Raw genomic sequence first — 19,142 nt, 5'->3', positions numbered from 1 at the left:
CAGCTCCTCCTGATAAGAGCTGCGGGACGGAGAGAGAAATGATGAAACAAAGACAGGCCCACTGAGAGAGAACAGAGGGAGATAATGGCACTTAGATAAAAGGAACGTAGTGGGATAAGAGAAACAAAAAAAAGTCAAGCTTGAGTGGTTGATAAAAAATGAATGAGAGATAGTGGATCTGATGAATGCCGGGAAAGACAGATGAGCATTTCAAATTATTTTATGCAGATTAGATTGGCTCAAAGTACAGACGGAAAATACAAATGTTTGTTGACTTCTCCTCAATTTAGAGAAATGTTTTGGGTATTCTTTTATTTTTCTACATGTTGTTATATTTGTGTGTTTTAGCTCCAATATATCACATATTTTACTTTCGTATATCTATAGAAAGAAATGTGGAAGTGTGGAAAAAATTCTGTTGTTGTAATTTATGATTACAGAGTGTTCATTTATTTAATTTTTAAATATGTTGATAACTCAATGCAGCTCAATAAAAAGGCAGACTCGGTGTGTTTGTAACAACCTGTCACACCTGGACTTCTGTGGCACCTGCAGGTGTTGAAGTGTCTCTTGAAAACCTCAGCGCTGCGATGAAGAGCAGCAGGGAGATGAGCAGGACCAGAGGAGGGATATGGGTTCTTGCTGTTAGACAGAGGGGACATCAGATGTGTCCTCATTAAGACGTCTCTCCACCCTGAGAGCCAGCGGGATGAACAACACAGACACACTTGTTCCTCCACAGCTGCGGCCTCCTCTTCAGTCCCTCTCATCCTCTCTCCATCTTTCGACCTCAGCAACTCTGAATAGGCTCAGTTTTTCAACCTCCAGCAAACAGACTGAAGGTTCTCAGTCAGCAGAATTCCACATATAGCCTTTGGGCATTTAAATGGTCCACATCAGGTTCTCACATGCTGCAGATCTATTGAGCTCAGAGCCTTTTACACCAACACAATTACATATCCATTTGTGGCAATAAACGGTCGTAAATGTGTCTAAATTATAGCCATGACGCAATCATGACGCTATAAATGACCAGTCCCTTATGTTTGATGGCTCTTTCTTTCTTTTGTCTTTCTTTTATTCTATATCTTTCATCTTTCTCTCTTGTATTTAATTACTAAAACTGTCGAGCTGACTTCTGCACAAATTATAGTCATAGAAATGACACAGGCACAAAGTAACACAGTAACATCAGTTCTTACTGTTGTATAAGTTGAAAAGCTCAAACTTGAGTGTTAGCGGCTAGAAGTTATTGGATTGGAGTGCCAACTAGAACTGCATTCAGGTTATCAAATACGTATATAACTTCCTGTTCATTTTGCACTTGTTTTGCCACACAGTGGTATATGTGCATTTAACTGGACAAATGTTACCAGTTGAGTCTCTGAGCACAGTTTTGTTTTAGATTGAGATTTAGATCAGACACAAAACTATCTAATCTCACCATCTCATCTAAAAGTGCTCCTTTCTTGGACCTTTCACAGAGATTTTAATAGTTATGGTGTATCCAATCCACTGTTAGTCCCAAAAGATCTCCAGGGTGTCATCCAGTTAACCCCACAGTACATTCAGTTTCCATATGCCGCTGCTCAGCAGACCCAGAAAAATTGACTCATATGCGCATCGAGGCACCATCTCCAAATCCGTCCCCCTTTTTCAATATAAAACAGTTCCATTCACTCAATGTCCAAATAATATGTGATGCACAGAATCACAACTTGAGCACAGTGGCCCGTTGGCCAGGGGAACGCATGACCTGGTTGCACCCCCAACCAAAAACCTCTCCAATGATGGCTCCAATGCGCTCATCCATATATGTTGAAAACAGCCTGTTTTTGTTTGTTTTTTACATTTTGCTGCCCTTATGTGACATATCCTTTCCTTTTTCTTTATTTTGTTCTTTTGTGTTAATAGTTACCTGTCAAACGTCAGTGGCTTGTTGGTTTATGGTTTGCAATTAACTTACATTGATACTTAAGCCTGCTGCCCATATAATTTATTCATAACTTTTCACATAGTTACAAAGTGCTTTACATGGTTGAAACCAGGATTTAAAACCAGGAATAAAAGACCCCCAACAGTAAAGATAAATACTAACAATAAAAGAGAAAACAGGTTGCATCCGCACTGAAGCAAATCACCAAATTGTGACACGCAATAAAATACGCATAAAAGTGTAAATATTTTCTACTTTTCAACACAAGGCATGGCTTCGCACTGCTCATTAATGTCACAATTAGAAATTGGAGCTAAAGTGAAGTTTAAAGGTGATATGTAAACTCTTAAAATCAATTCTGAAACTGACTGGTAACCAGAGGTGAGAGTCTAAAACAGGGCTGATATGATCTTGTCTTCTGGTATTTTGTCAAAAGCTGAGCAGCTGTTTTTTGTACCAACTGGAAGCATAGACTACATTGATGCATTTAATTCATACCTTGTGCAGTTGTGTGGTTTTACAATTTACATAAAAGTAAACTAATGTAAGTGAAATCTTAACCCATAGCAACAAACCTGGATAAACTATTCTTCTGTGCATAATCCTGTTCATAAAATTACTTTGAGAGATTGAATCGAGCCCAACACGACTCTTTTTCCCCTGTGAGTGTTTGACCAGAGCTCAGTCAGTCAGCCTATAATTACACTAACTGTTCCACTGCAAACCCAGAAACTGAATCTACTCAGAGAGATCTAATTTGATTTAATTTGTATGTTCTTTTAAATGTTAGTGGCCTTTAGAAACTTGATTGATACCTCTGTCAGATGATAACAATTGTACATGAGAAACTGTCTCTTCCTCAGTTAGCTCATATTTTTCATCTTTTTTTCATCTTTAAATTGCTCGCTTGTTCTCTTCTCACCTTTGATTCTGTCCTTACTTTAGCTTTTTTTTGCCCATTACTCCTCCTCACCTCTCCTTCTCAGGACTATGAGCCCTTCTGATTTTCACTGTAGCCTTATAATCAATCAGGGACTGATTTACAAATGGGATGAAAGGGGAGCTGTTAACAGGCTGTGAGGAGAGAAAGCCAGCCAGGCTCCTGGGCCCCTGAGGGAAGAGGTCTGAGAACTATTTTTACTCAAGGTGTGGAGGTGTTATCACAAAGCATGCACCAGGCCAGGTTGGGAAGTGTGGAGTTATAATCAGTCATCCGAATCCAAAGGGTTTATCCTCTGGGGAGTACGAATATACCCACATCGTATAAATCTGTCCGTTCATGAGATATTTTGTCTACACTAATTACATCCCCCAAGGGTGAAGCTAGATGAAGGGTCAAGGGTTCACCAGAACTACGAGGAATAATCCTCTGGGAATGATGAACATCCATAAAAAAAGATTTCATGGCAATCTGGCGTGCAGATATCTTGCTTTAAGTGTTGGTCGTTATGGGAAAACCCACCAAAAACAGTATCACCACATGAGCAGCTCCCACAAGAGAATGTCAGAGCAGTTCTGGCCCCTGAGTTTCTTGGTCTCAGAGGAATATCTTCCATCTCCTTGCCTCTCTTATCAGGAGATTCATCTACCACAGCAGTCTGAATGGCTCCTGAAAGGTCCTTAACTTACCTCAGCTCCCTTGCCACCTCCAGCATCACAGGGAGCAAATCGGGAAAAGATGTAACAAAGGCAGGGATAAAGGAATGATTTAAAGATTCACATGAAACCTATGAGAACTGCCAAGTGAGAAAACAAGGACATCTACATTATACATTCACCCATTCTCACACCAATGGCAATTAGGCCAAAGGACACTTCGACCATTCAGAGGGAGGAACTGGAGCTCAAAAGGCCAACCTTCTAGTAAGTGGCTGACCTGCTCTTCAGCCGCCCCACCAACTCACTGATAGCGGTTGAATGTGTTTATCTTTGTGGAGTTGCAAGTCGATTGCAAACAAATTGAACTATGATGTGGTAATTTAGTTGCGAACGCTCTCCTAAAGCCAGACCTACTGCAAAGAGACAACTTCCTGCTACTCTTATTTCACATTACAGTCACATGCAATGCTTAACACAATCCGATTGCCGTTGCTCATGGCACAGCAGTGTCTCAACCCTATTACTGACCTATTGCCTGAGGTCTGCTGCTTTTTTCATATGTCTGTCTGCCACAATTGATGGTTTCTTTTTGATTTTTGGTTTACATGTTAGGGCTGCTCCTGGCTAATGTCCGGTCTGGATGAAATGGGAAATCAGAGACTGACTAAGAATGTCACCATCTTTACAGAGACCTTCCCCCCGTCAACATCCTGGATCAAGCGCTTGACGGTGGAACCGTGTTCCAAGCCAAGAAAGCTCTAAAATTCCTGGTTTTATTTAATTCTATGTTTATCTATTTTATACACTATTCCCTTAATCTGAATTTAATTATCTGTTATGTTCTGTGTGTGTACAATGAAGGAGTTACAACTTTATTCAAATTACCTTGAACCATGTCTTTTAGAGGTGTTCCAATACTGAAAAGTATTCTTGAAATGGATCAATGTATGAAATGTGAAATGTTCTTTTTCAGAAAATAAATATGAAGTACAAAAATGCCCTGGACATTGCATTGTGAATCAAAAAGAAAAATGAAATATCTATTGATGATTTTTTGACTGATTATTTTTTTTTTTTTAACTATTGATGCCAATATTTCAATATAGACATAGAGCATGTTGTGAAAAGCATGTTTAACTCTTTTGAATTTCCTTACTGGTTACTTTGTGTCCTCATTGGTCTCTGACGTCCCTTTATATAAGAAAAGTAGAAAATCATGTTCAGAATCTCCTTGAACCTTGGACATCAAATAAAAGTTGAATGATTTGAATTCAAGTATCAGAAAGACATTTATAAGCTGCTAATATCTGCCTGTGCATGCTGGGAAGAAGGTTTCAGTTCATGTACTATATGACCTTCCTCTCCACTCTTATTTTAAAGTGCAACTGTCCTGCTGTATTGCAGCCTCTCCTCACTTGCTATACTTTACTGTCTGTTAGGCAGCTCACGCTGCAGAACTGGTTCATGTGCACTGCTACCTTGCCCCGGGATATTTTCTCATTTGTATGGAGCTGCTGACTGTATAGGTGCAGTAGCAGCTATTTACAGCACTTTCTGTCCAGTCAAGCTCTGAACATGCATTTGTTCACATTGTCTCACGCCCATGTGAGCTACTAGCTTGAAATCCCTGACAGTTAACTAAATTTCATTAATATAGTAACTTCCAAATCCTTTTGACAAGGATATGTACGTTTTATGAGCCTTGGTTTAAAGAAACTTCACTTGTGTTTCTGCTTTCCTCCATTTGGACAACCAATTCTTCTTCATGTTCAAAGAGCATACATTTCCTATGATATATTAACTTATGAAAGCTCATGAGTTGGGTTTAGATTAAATAGAAGAAGAAGTAAGAAAACATAAATAAATTAACATTAAAATTAAAATATTAAGGTTGGAGGATGATTTCATTGCCACTTTTACTCCGTCCATACTTTCTTCAGCAACTATGGCTTCAAGTTTGGTAAAATACCAAATCTGTTTTTATTTTATAGATGAAAATCAATAAATATTCTTATACATGTATCATTACTCCTCTTAAGAAGTTCCAGTTGGTTCCAAATTGTCCAATCCATCGGAATCGTATACCACTGAGGTAATCAATTCCTTTTATTGATGCCGGCATGTTTTTCGTGACTGTTACGAGTTGCGAAACAATGTTAAACTCATGCATCTAAGCTGCTGGAGAAGGAGTCATGGCGGAGAGGAAGAAATGGTCAAAAGTGTGGCTTTTCACCTTCAGTGCTATTAAAAAATAGTGAGATAGACGTTTTCAAACAAAACCATCACATACATGGCAAGAAAGGTCATATTGTCTTGTTTGTGTAGGAGATAAGCTGAGATACTGAATATAAGAAGAAGCCTGACTGCTCAAAATGCAGCACACAATGAGTCCATTGTTGCCACTAGTCCTTGAGCAAACAATAGTGACCACACTCCAGAAATATTGTTGCTCATTTGTGTTGGAGGTGAATGAGAAACTGTCCTCGCACTCAGTAGCACCACACTGCCTTATTTGCCCCTGTTAGATAGCTTTCCTGCGTAGTGAGCCGATTGTAGCTGGCAGATGGAGAATGGAGAAGAAGGCGAGGGAGAGAAATTTGGACCACACACCAGAACCATTAATCAACTTGTTAGTGCATCCAGGCCAGCAATGTAGCATGCCGGCTGTCTGCAGGAAGATGAATGAACAGAGACTAGTTTCTTAACCCTGTTTTGCCTTGGGATTTAAGACAGAATATTTAAACCTTTCTGCAACAACGAAACCTGCCCACTACTGGGCTGCTCCACCAGATCAATGAGAAATAATTCCACTTATTTCTCAGTTGCTGCCGTCTTGTTGACTGAAGTGAAAATGTGAACGCACTCATTGCAGCACTCTGTGTACCTCTCAGTTAGCAGGCAGTGCTTCCATTTTGGCTGCAGGAAACAATTACAGAACACTCCATGTGGAGAGTTTGGGTGAAATTGGGCTGTATTAATTATTTATTTCCCGTCACATTTATATTCACCTCATACCTGGAATTTTTTAATATGTCTTCATACCAGGGATGCTCACAAAAGTAATTGTCTCAAGTCTCTGAGCTAGAGTCCAAGTCAAGTCTTAAGTCTTTCAGGGGCAATTCCAAATGCTTTTTTTATGCAGGGGTGTTATGGGTAATTTCAGAAGTCACTGACAAAACTGGTATGGCATGAGTGAGAGATGGAGACTGATCTGATCGGCTGGCCTGGTTTGTTTAACTTTAGGCAACTAAAACTACCAGGTTAATGGGCAATAATGTTGATAGCAGATTGGATGTGAACAATATCACCAGTGTTGTACATCCTCCATCCTAACCTCATCCCTAAGAGGCACTATAATTATGTCATGATATTGACAGACAACATTCATTACTTGCACTATCCCATGAGGTGGTTTACCTTAAATAATGGAACAAATGACTAATGCTGCTGTTAAGGACAGTCTTTAATTTTCAGACAGTGACTGTGTGTGATAAGCTGCCACTACAGCATGCAGTTTCCCAGGGTTCCAAGAACTTTTTGAGTAACTTACTTTCAAATGCTGCCATTGTTTCTTAATGCTTCGTTTATTTTCCCAAATGTTACATAAAAGAAACACAAAGGATTTTTAGATGCTGAGTTTAGTTGCCTTAGTTCCATAGCTTCTGGAACTACTGAGATTGAAAGGGTTTTAAGTGTTTTTTTTAAAAGATTTTCGCATCTATCACTGGAATGTTCCATACATCTAAAATCTTTGTTTTTACGAGTTTAGTGTCATTGAGGTTTATCCTGCCTCTCTGGGTTTGACCGTCGACATTCCGGTCACAAGCCAACTTCTCTAACCACTGCTCTTTTTTCAGATATACTGGAGTTTCTGGACTGAGCTTCAAGGTAAAAAATAAAAAAAAGTGGAAAAACCAAAAGGGAACATGTTAAATATCGACATAATTTACATGTCAAGAGATTTAAATAACTCATTCTAAGATAGGAGACGACACTATATACCAGAAAAAGAATCTTAGATCTTATTCAGATGCATCAACATCGACCACGCAGTCTGGCTCAATATATAAGTATGTGGTGTTTTTGCCCAGTAACTCATGAAGGAGGTTGATGGAGTGACTTTATTGCTGTAGAACCATCCTCCATTTTGTCGCATCGATCCAAAGTGGGTTTTTTTTAATGGAAGGCTGTGAATCTTTACAGCTATGCCATTTAAATGGAAAGTGTATAAAGACAAGGTTTCAATAGATGAAGAGCCATTGAAGGCAAGAGGAAGAGGAATAACGTAAATCTTTATCGTTGGTTTGAACTGAAACCACACCAAGAAGAGATGTTATTATCAAAGCTTTGAATTCAGAGGACCCCCTGTTGAGAAGATTTGGCTAGGTTAGGAAGAAAACATATCTATAAAGAGAACAGAACATGCAGTTACAAGCTGTGCAGTGCTGGTTCGTTTTCCATGGTGATATTCAAAGAATAAACCATTATTTTTGACTTTTACTATTATTATAGTACTACAAACAAAATGTGAGATACATAGTTGCTGCAGCAAGCTATGGTACATGGGGCACCACCTCTATCTGGTGAGCTATCAGGATGCCCCATGTACCAAGGCTTGCTGCAGCAGCTATAGGTTCAACTCCGACTTCTGGCTCTTTTTGTGGGGAAGAGAAAAAAAAATCTTGTGATCTTTTCAGGGCTCAGCTCTTGCAGAGCAGAGAGTAAGAATAAATATATACAGTCCCACAGCTCATACCTAATGATTGTTCATTAGCTGCTCTGTATGTAATTCATGAATGTGACAACTGGTAAGTGGCTCCATATTGATTATAAGCCAGTTTTTCTCTGGAGAACATAGTAACATTATAACAGTATTAGACTTGCTGACTGAACTGCTCATTTGTTGTATAGATTTTATATTATAAAAGTCTGCACTGTGTTGTTTCAGATAATTAAGATATACAGCTATACATGTATAATAACAGAAAACAGTTGGATTCACTTTACTGAAACTCCACTTCTCAGTGTTGTCTTTAGGTGATTTATGTTGAGGTAATATTGCTGTGGTGTTTTCTACGGAGGTTAATGCCTGTGGCCTCTTCTCTGTTTCCATATCAATAAATGTGTCTGTTCTTGTACTTCTGTTATTGTCTCACTACAGTGTCCAACTACAGGATGCATATAACACAAATAAAACACACCCAAAGTGTATTTTTATACTTAACGTCTATTTTCTTCTGTTATATGTGCTCAACTACAGTGATTGGGTATTAGGTTCTGAGTGCTGCCAAAATGCAGGTGACCTACACTTAATACTGTGCCTGAATGCATCCTGTGTAGACACAGACAGATGACTGAAAGTCCTGCTCTTTGAATGTGCTGCTTTCGCCATCTGGGCTGTTGACATCGGGTTAATGCAAAGTCCCCCATTTAAATGAACCAGCATGTATTAGACAAAACAATACAGCAAACGTAGATTTATTTGTTGCATTCCCGAAATGTCTAAAATCATTGTCTCATTGCGTAGGACTCACACACCCTTCAAAAAGTGGGAAAATGAAAAAGCACTATTAAAATGCTTGTCTGCACTGTGTATCCAGGCTGAGACAGAAACTATGACCTAGTCAAACATTGATCTCTAATTCAGAAACCACGGCAGTGTTGGAAAACAGGTGCAACTTCACCTGCAGTGTCACCATAGAAATCCCCAAATTAGTTAAACTAGTCCAACTGATTGAATTGGTTGCAAATGTGATTCACGTGGCAAACAGCAGTGGTCCATTAGCACCAGACACATGCTGGTAGACATGTGGTTGGTTCCTCTTCTCTTTCTGAGGCTTTGGCAAGAAAACAGTCATCATCTGGAGGCCTGGTTCTGTTAATCAGGTGGTAAGCTGCTGAGCGACACATTGATTTTGGATTGATTAAGATGTGGCCAATTGGATAAAAAAAAAAGTTGTTTCTTGCCTGTGTTGGACTTGATGATGAAACCACATGTCTCTGTAGTTTAAAGAGAACAGCTTTAACAACAGTGATGACCAAATAAAACAACTTTTGTGATATCTATTACATAATCTTTTCTGTTGCAATCTGTTTGAGACTGCTATTATTAGATAGATAGATAGATAGATAGATAGATAGATAGATAGATAGATAGATAGATAGATAGATAGATAGATAGATAGATAGATAGATAGATAGATAGATAGGTTGCTATAAATGCGTAACGCTTTATGGCAGTAGTTACACACCACCAACTATGTCACTGATTATGTTTTCTGGGTTTCCTTCTGATTCCCTCCGGCTGCTCGGCCTCAACTCTCAGTGATTTACAGAGTTTCATGATGGACAGTAACTAATGCGAAACGGGAAAGGAATGCTGACGAAGAACGACGCTGTGTGTGCCAGAAGCATAATGGGGCAAGCAGTCAATGTAACCGGCCGTGGCGTATCATACGTAATGTAACCATAACAAATGCACATGTACAGCTGTCCTTATCTACAACTGTGGTATTGCAACTGGGGGTGCCGAATTGACGTTATAAATGGAACACTTCATCATTTCAGCTGTTAAAACGTCCAGGAAACATATTGTACAGTCCATGTGCAAGTGTGTACTTTTTGGGGACAGGAAAACATATACTGACAAGTCATGTGTGTGTGTTTGAGTGTGTGTGTGTGTGTGTGTGTGTGTCAGCACTGACTTTGTTCAGCTTGTTGGCTCTTGACAGACCGGTGTAGATCAACGCCCTCAGTGTTTGTTCCTGAGGTGACAAGGAAGTGATGTAGAGGCAGACGCCTACCAACATTCAGACAACACAAACACACACACACACACACACACACACACAAACAGACACGCACAAACACCGTACATCACAATGCAGTGATTTGCTGGTGCAGTACATGGCGGTAAATACTGCATGTCTCTCTCTGGTGTGTTGGTGTGTGTGTGTGTGTGTGTGTGTGTGTGTGTGTGTGGTTCCAATGAGTTTAAAAAAATGAATACCTAGGAATCCAATGTTGTTTGTGTTGTGTTGAACTTAACCCCTTTGATTTGATGTAGCTCTGTGCCGCAGCTTCTGACCAAGCTTTAACACAGAACCTGCTAAAAATAAAAATATATAAAAAATATATTTCTACAACAAACAATAATTAACCAATAAGTCAGTGCAGATTTCATTATGTTAAACTTACAGTTGTATTAAAAATGATTCAGGTGCGTACCAGGTCAGTGCATAAATATGTAAGTAAGCTGAGCATTTTGCCTGCCACTGCTCTGTTCTGGAACCAAAAAATTACAACCTGTTAACTTTCCGAACACTTTTGTGTTTTGTTATGAAGGTTTTGTGTAACCTTCGTAACATGACTCCAAATACGATGGCGGATCAGTTTTGTAGAAAGTAATCATTAACACAACACGGCTGGTGTTGCAGATGCACTGAGATGTCATGCCGTCACCAGTGCTCTCTTGAGAATGTCAGTCTATTGCTCTTTGGCAACCGGGACCAACCACCACAAGAGACTGAGGAGCAGATTTAATTGGCACTATCATACTTCCCTGATAACCATTCGCTGCTGTGAAACATGATTATCAATTTCGGCTCAGAAAATAACAAGTTTGTTTGCGACAACAGAGAGGGGCATGGCGGCAAGGTGAAGGCTTGCAGCCCAGATGAGTAATTGGATCCCTGCCTGACTTCATACCGAGAGCTGCAGATCTGAGATCTTAGCAACGATTTGGATATTACTTATACCGCAGGATGGAGCACATTATGATTAATAATAACAATAAAACAGAAAAACAAATACAAGTGGGTAAGAAGAAGCTTTTTTTTCTGCACAGAGCACTAAATGGTTGCGGGGCAGGTGGTGGAGCTCTCTAAATGCTTCTTTTGATACTGCTAAAGAGTGACAGGAAATGGGGAGCAAAGGGTCACAGGCTGGATTTGAACCTAGGCCACTGCAGTGAGGACTCAGCCTTGGTACATGGGGACACAAGCTCTACCAGGCTAGCTACCAGGGCGCCCCACTATTTATGTTTCTTAGCACAATTAGCAGTATATAAACATAATTTCTAGGACAGACTTGATTGAAGCTAATGGTCCATTTGTCTTGGTACACATTTAATAATTTATCTATTCAACGTTTCTCTATTTTCTTTTCTTGTGCATAGATAATGACACTGGTGGGGAAAATGCTTCTTTTTTAAATGGACCCAAATGACATTTTGATTTTAAAAACACTTTTTGCAGCACAAACCATTTGTCGTTGTGTTTTTTTTATCATTAATATTCATTTCCTTAGAGGGACACTGGCACATAATCTCATAAACTCATTTGTGTTTCCCATTTTTTTCCCCACATGATGCATTTTCTGAGCTGCCGATGTCAAAAGAGGACCTCGTTTACAGTAAACTGCAGGGATTGTCATCTTCTCGCAACAGGAAGTACAACTTTAAGAAGGTGTCAGGACATGAAATCCAAGTGAAAATTGCTTTAAACAGCCCTGCTTATCTCAAAAGAAAACTGGGTATTTTTGGATGGAAATTACATAAATGCAGAGCCTTGTGTATGACTTGTGATATGGTGTGTGAAACCCTCTGAGACATGCATGTAATAAGGCGCTAAATAAATATATTTGCCAGTCTGACTCTGCAAACCAGCCAGGGGCTAATAAACCCTCTGCAGAGACACTGAAGGTCCTGGACTTTCTAATCTCACTGGAATAAGAATGAATCCTCCGTCCTTAACTGACCTTCAGGCTTATCTGAAGGAGCTTTTCATTAAAATCTCACCGGTGGCTTCACCCTTCCTGTTTCATTAATCCTAATATGACTGTCAACACCTTTAATTTCCTGTCTGTCATTCAGTCTTTCTCCCTTCATTTAACCCTTTCACCATCATTATCATTTGCATTTCCTGTCTTCCTTTCCTTAGTTTATAGTACCTTCATCTTGCTGATAAATTCTCCCAGCTCCTGCTGTCAAAGTCATTTTATTGAAATTATTTACATTTCTCTCTCTCTCTCTCTCTCTCTCTCTCTCTCTCTCTCTCTCTCTCTCTCTCTCTCTCTCTCTCTCTTGTGCTTTCACCACTGCTTCTTTTTTCCCTATGTTTACCATCTACACCCCCGCTTCTGTCAACACCTCTGTATCTACATTCATTTGCCTTTGTCTTACTTGCTCTCTGGCTTTTGGGATTTATTCTCTTTTATTAGATTCAGGCATGCAAATTGATCCTTTTTATTGCTCTTTGACTGATTTCTGATCCATGCTGAAATATTATGTTGGGACTCCCTCCTGCACTTCCTGAGATATATTTATTTATAATACCATATAATATGGTTTTAAAGGTCCAGGGTTTAAGGGCATTTAGCGGTGTACTTGATTGCAAATCCCTCACTTAACCCTCCCCTTCTAAGCACGAAGGATACACTACGGTGGCTCATGAAATGTCAAACACCCCTATTTAGAGCCAGTGTTTGGTTTGTTCTCTCTGGGCTACTGTGGAAACATGACTGTGCTTTGAAGGCCATTTGACATTGTTGTTGACAGTGACAGTGGCGTCCATCATGTGATGCACAATGGCCCAAAAATACTTTTTCCCATAAGGTTACATTGTGAAAGAAGTGGCTGTAAAAAAGGTGGAAACAATACAATTTTGCATCACAAAAAATGAATCGTTTCACTATCAGAAATGATCCATTTAGTCCAATAACATTTCTAAAGTCTAGAAGATTCAATAGAATATTTATGCCCATTCAAGTTAATGGAGGGCTAAACCGGGAGTTAGCCAGCTTGGTTTCAAGTGTGAATCCTCTATGGGCCACTGTGGCCACAGAGCATGCACAGTGTGTATTCATCCTGGTGATTTCTTTGCAGCGGGAAGTTTTTGGCTTAATGTGCCACTGGGCAGCTTTCATAGGAACGAATGGAGCGCCACCTCCAATGCTGTATTAGTTCTCTTTATACATCCACGGTTTACAGGCATAATCTGGAAGTTCCAGCACAGGGAGAAAGTGTTTCATGAACTTCCAGTGAAAACTGAGTTTTATCTAATTCTCCAGTGTGAAATTACAATATTTCTGCATCATTAAGATGTATAAATTCAAACTTTTCTAGCTGTAGCAGAAACAATTATTGCTGTGGAATTCCTGACTTACTAAAGTAGGCGGGTTTCTCTCTTGTTCTTTTTCTAAAGCGAGATAATTAATTTAGGGTCGACAGACTGAGTCTCTTGCACTTTTCTATGATTCATTCTATTTGCATATTATTCTCTGTAATTTGATGTCTTTTCTCAGGCAGTTCTCTCTCCCTGAACGCTGCTGTGCTGCAGCACAATAAAAACAAAAGGGAAGTGCAGCTGAGCAGCCGTATGTAGAGGAGATAAATGACTGGAGGAGGAAAATGCTTTGTCCTCTTTCCCTTGGTTACACCTGTCATATTGAGCTTAGTCCAATTAAAAATAAAACATATTTTAATGCTTTTTGTTCTCCATTATTTACTGGGCATTATTTTCTACTGTTTTCTTTTGATGTCTTCTGTAACACTTCCTGCCATTTTAATAGGACATAAATCTGTTTATGTCATCCATTTATTTATTTAGTTTTTCTGTCACTGTATTTTCTCTCCACATCATACTCAATCAAATTTTTTATAAATTTTTCTCATTCCTTCACTGTGTCAGTTTATTTCCATCTCTGTCTGCAGTTGTCTCACTCCTTCCTCCGCCTCTCCATCTCCTCATTTATTCTCTGTCATTTGTTTCTCCATCACTCTCTACTTTTTTTTCTCTCCAGCTGCCTGCAGACACGCAGCACATTCATTCCTCTTACTCAACTCGAGGTCCAGTTTATGAAAAATAATCCATCAAACACGTCTCTCCTCTTTGGCCCCCCATGTTTTTTTTTCCTGTTTTTTATTGTTGTTCCAGTCACCTGTGGGTGTCGTCTCTGTCACATTTAAGTGATCCCTGTGGCATTTATTTCCCTCCCCTTCCTGACAATTTGCATCTAAATTAAACATCCTGATGAGTAATAGAAAAAAGGCAGTCATCGGTTATGCTCCTGTTATTTGATAGAATTATTAAACAGCTTTAGACAGGCTCGCTGAACTAATTTAGATTTTTTGTGGTGGTTTGTGGATATTTTCAGACGTTGATGTGTTGATCTTTATTAACGATCTTTATTATTTGCTCCTGCTTTACAGTAATAATGTGCCTACATGTATATGTCTGTCCAACACTTGAGAGATAAATTGACTGACTCGCTGTCAGCCTGGTTGGTTAGCATGGGCTGGAAGTAAGCAGCCCTTTGCAGCACTTTGCGGTGCTTCAGCATCCAAACAACCCTCCGTGCACCAGGAGGCCTGGGAGCACATTGAATAGGTGACAAAAAAATCTGAACTCAAAAGTACATGTAACTTTTTTCAGAGTTTTCAATCAATCATCATCATCATAACCGCAACAGGTTGTATCGTGCTGTGATTAGATTCCCCACAATGTCTGCGTTCACATTGTTTGTCACTTTGTGATACAAGTGACGGTGCAAAGGTCCGCCCTGTTTCAGTGTAGAGTAGGTCTTGAATTTCCCTCAGGATAAATATCTAGGTGGCTATTGTGTGCAGTTCTCGCACAGAATTCCATTGTTTCATTCACTGAAATGTAAGCGGTGGTTCCGTTGAGCCGGGAGTTTGTTGCCTTGATGGATGATTGACGTTAAGATGACATTTACAACTTTCTTCATGTCGGATTCACGCTGAATAATCTCGGCCATCAGCGTTTTTATTAGGAGGCGTAGCTAAAGATCCAGATTACAACCCCCTCGTCTCACTCTCCTGTTCAAAGTGTCTAGGAGAAACTACGGTGGCCTTGAAAGTTGTGGAAAGCACTAGGGCCCTATCTAGAGCCAGTGTTCGGTTTGTCCATTCTGGGCTACTGTAGAAACATGCCGGTTCAACACAGAGTACTCTGAAGAAGAGAACCTGCTCCCTCAGTAGACAGAAATGGCTCATTCTAAGGTAACAAAAACACAACAATGCTTATTGTCAGGTGATAATACAATGATGAATGAATCATAATATGAATATTAAATTCCATTTCTGCCAATATATCCTCTCAAATGTTACACAATAGACCTTTAATGCAGAGGTATAAATTCAGCGTGGTGCTGTGCGGAGGACACTGGGAAGAGACAGCGTCAGCTGCAAAAACTGGGAAGGAGTCAAAGGTCAGTGATCAGGAGTCAGTGGACAGCCAGGGAAAGATCAAGGAGGACATCTGTCGTCAGAGGAGATCTTTGTACAGTGACAGGGATAATGATCTACTTCATATACGACCGTCTGTTATCATGTGACTGAAGTTTCATACTTACAACCATTTAAAAATGAACTTCCAGAGTTGTTTTAGAATAAATTACAATGATCATATTTTGTTGTTTTGGCAAAAAAGCAACATGGTCACTGTAAACAGCTTATTGAAATGTTTCAAGACATTGATTAATGTCCAACACACAATGTAAGTGTACAAAGGTGGAAGCGTAATGATTGTACACACAGCAATACACATTATAGATAGTAACAGAAGTAATAGATAGATCCAAGGAGTGAGAAGTGTACCTGTGTGTGTGTGTGTGTGTGTGTGTGTGTGTGTGTGTGTGTGTGTGTGTGTGTTCAAACGTCTCCTGCTGCTGGGAATTAAATGAGCCCATTTAACTGTGTATCGATCTGAGAAATTGACCAAAACATTGTAAAACATTGGCGAGTCTGTTGAACACACCCACACACACACACCCTCCAATCCCCAAGCCAATAGATCCTGTTCTCTCTCTCACACACACAAATAAAACCATGCTAATTTGTTGTTTATTGGTTTATGGGCGCTAGATGATTGGTTGCAGGTCTGTCATAGGTTTAATGTGACTGTTAATGAACAGCACAATCTGAACGTAGGAAACAATTGATCCAGTGGGACATCTTTTATTCGGTACAGTCGCATTTATTCTGGATCTGGAGCAAGTTGAGGTGATTCAGGCGTCTGATTGGTGTGTCTTCTAGATGCCCTCGTGTGCAATATGTGCATGTGTAGCTGGGAGGAAATCCTGGGGCAGCTCAAGGAAGTGATTGTTCTGTTTGTACCTGCCCAGGGATTGCAGCTAGCTAGCTAAATCTGGCATAAATCACACATAAATCTCGTTTTGAGATTAATGTTTTTGTACATGGTCCCTGTTTAATAAAGTAGAGCAACATATCCAACCATGTCTGGGAATACCTCACGATACCCCAGAAAGAACTAGTGGATGTGGCTTGTTTAGCCTGTAGTAACCAAAACGCAGACCAAGATAAGCAGCAGAAAACGGGTGGTGGGTGGACGGATGTAATGGCTGATTGACATAAACACATTCAGACTCCCCAGAGGATGCACCATTTCCATTTTCCGCTTGCTTTATTCACATCTGGTGGCTGGTTTGCTATAATATTTGTTGTGAGTCATGGTTCTCAGAGGATAAAATCTTATTGTAATGACCAATCAGATTGATTGACTTACTGTAAGGCATTAAAGTAGCTTTCGCTAACAAAGACCACACCAATTAACATATGGAATTAGAAAGGTTTATTGCACATAATGGATAAATGTAAACCGATGTTGTGTACTGTAGGAATGAATGGATTTGGAAAGGGTTGAGGGATTAAGGGATGAAGGGTTGGGGGATGAAGGGATGAAGGTTGAGGGATGAGGGTTGAGGGATGAAGGGAAGAAGGGATGAAGGTTGAGGGTTGAGGGATGAAGGGATGAGGGTTGAGGGATGAAGGGAACAAGGGATGATGGTTGAGGATGGAGGAGGAGGAGAATGTCTCAAACCCTTAACAAATAAAACCAAACCCGTCTGTGTGGCTAGAGGTAGATACCAGGGGTATATGGGTATTTTTGTGAACCAAACCTTTTAAAAACGTAAGCAGGCAGTTCACTATAAAAGGAAACTAAAGGTTGATACATTTTGTCTCCAGTGAACATCTGTTCTGTTCTGTCTGACCTGGTCTGGATCTGTTCAGGTTTGGATGTGTTCACCTTTTCTGTTCCAGTTCACTCTTTCTGTCTGGACAAATTAGATAATACAACAGCATAATAGCTAACAATAAAAACCCCAAAAAACTAATTAGAAATGAAAAAACAACTTTAGTTTGGGACAGACAGCTTGTGCTGACAGGCGGAGCTGTCTCTCTTTCAACATTCCTGACATCTCTCCATCCTCTTATTTGCTCTCTTGCCATGTATCTCTTTGTCCTGTTCATCCCTCCATCTGTCTCTCAGTCTGTTTATCCATGTATGTCTTTTTGCCCTTATCTTCCCCTGTCAGTCACGGTGCTGCGGCGCCCTGTTTAGTATTCCTCTCAGTCACATCTGTCGGCTCGCACTCAATCCCACGGACACGGACACACACACAGGCTGCAAGTACAAGTGGTAATGACTTATCTTTTCCAACATAGGCGACAAATTAGACAAACACATAGATACAGGCATACCCCCCCACACACACACACAGCTGACATGTCCTTGGTTCCATGGTTTAATGTGGAGGAGGACACATGTTATGGCCGTGCCGGTCCAATGTCATGGTCACTTTATATTAATGGGGAAGTGTTTAGCCGTCTCACCACAGGAGCGTCTGGGTCATTTGTAACAAGGACAGCCAGATGCTGCGTCCCATTTCAGACTCTTGCAAAGGACAAGGACTTGAGCTTTGGAGAAAGTGAGCTTTGGAACTTATACATGAAACAGTGGCAGAGTCTAAGCATCACTAATCACTATGGTGACAGTAAACATTCATGTTCCTGTTGCCCTCCAGGTACTCTTTTCAGCTCATTTCAAGATAGCTTATAGCCAAACAGTTTTCCACACAGTTGATAATAATTTGATCTGTACGTCAATGTCATAATATTATACAATATATTCATACAATAAGAGAACAGTCTGAAAGCTCTGACAGAAAGCGATGCAAATTTCTGTACACGTGTGATTGCAAACAAATTCAGTGGAAAGACGCATGTCTAGAATCAATTACAAATTTGCCAAGGTGAAAGTTATTCAGCTTGACCAAAAAATGTGCATATATTCCAAAGCTTTATGAATCTATTTCATACATTGAGATAGACACAATAGGAAAGGAGAGACTGCAGAAACTAACAAAAAGAAATTAAGTTCCTGGTGATTTGTGAGTCTGAGCTGTCACACAAATACATCCACATACGGTCATAATGACAAATTAATAAATTTTGCCTGCAGATTTATGTCTGGAAACTCCTGCAGACAGCACAGCTGCTATACAAAGTTTGTGTTTGTGGTGTAGTTTGTGAACTCAGTAACTCCACATAAGGAACAAAGTTGCACACATGAATTAAACAGCTGCACCCCTGTTATGTGCACACACAGTAAGGTAGTAATGCTGTGTTGCTTCCGGAAGAGAAGCGAAATTATGCAAAAGATGAGTGGCTACATTTTACATGTATTACAAAAATGAAAAATATACGAAATCTCAACTGGCCGACCAATCAGACTAAATATCTACTTCGAACACTTCTAACAACTAAACAAATAGGATTTTAATTGTA

General features: G+C 39.8%; 1 protein-coding gene across 1 annotated transcript in view; it reads right to left on the bottom strand.

Moving 5' to 3' along the window:
* tcea2 (transcription elongation factor A (SII), 2) overlaps positions 1-19,142 on the bottom strand; it is a 125,692-nt gene that overhangs the window by 45,762 nt on the left and 60,788 nt on the right. The gene's annotated exons all lie outside the window — the stretch shown is intronic.

The sequence above is a fragment of the Dicentrarchus labrax genome, unplaced genomic scaffold, assembly GCF_905237075.1.
Source record: "Dicentrarchus labrax unplaced genomic scaffold, dlabrax2021, whole genome shotgun sequence".
NCBI lineage: Eukaryota > Metazoa > Chordata > Actinopteri > Moronidae > Dicentrarchus > Dicentrarchus labrax.
The sequence above is the reverse complement of the archived record's forward strand: the minus strand, read 5'-3'. Positions and strand labels throughout refer to the sequence as shown.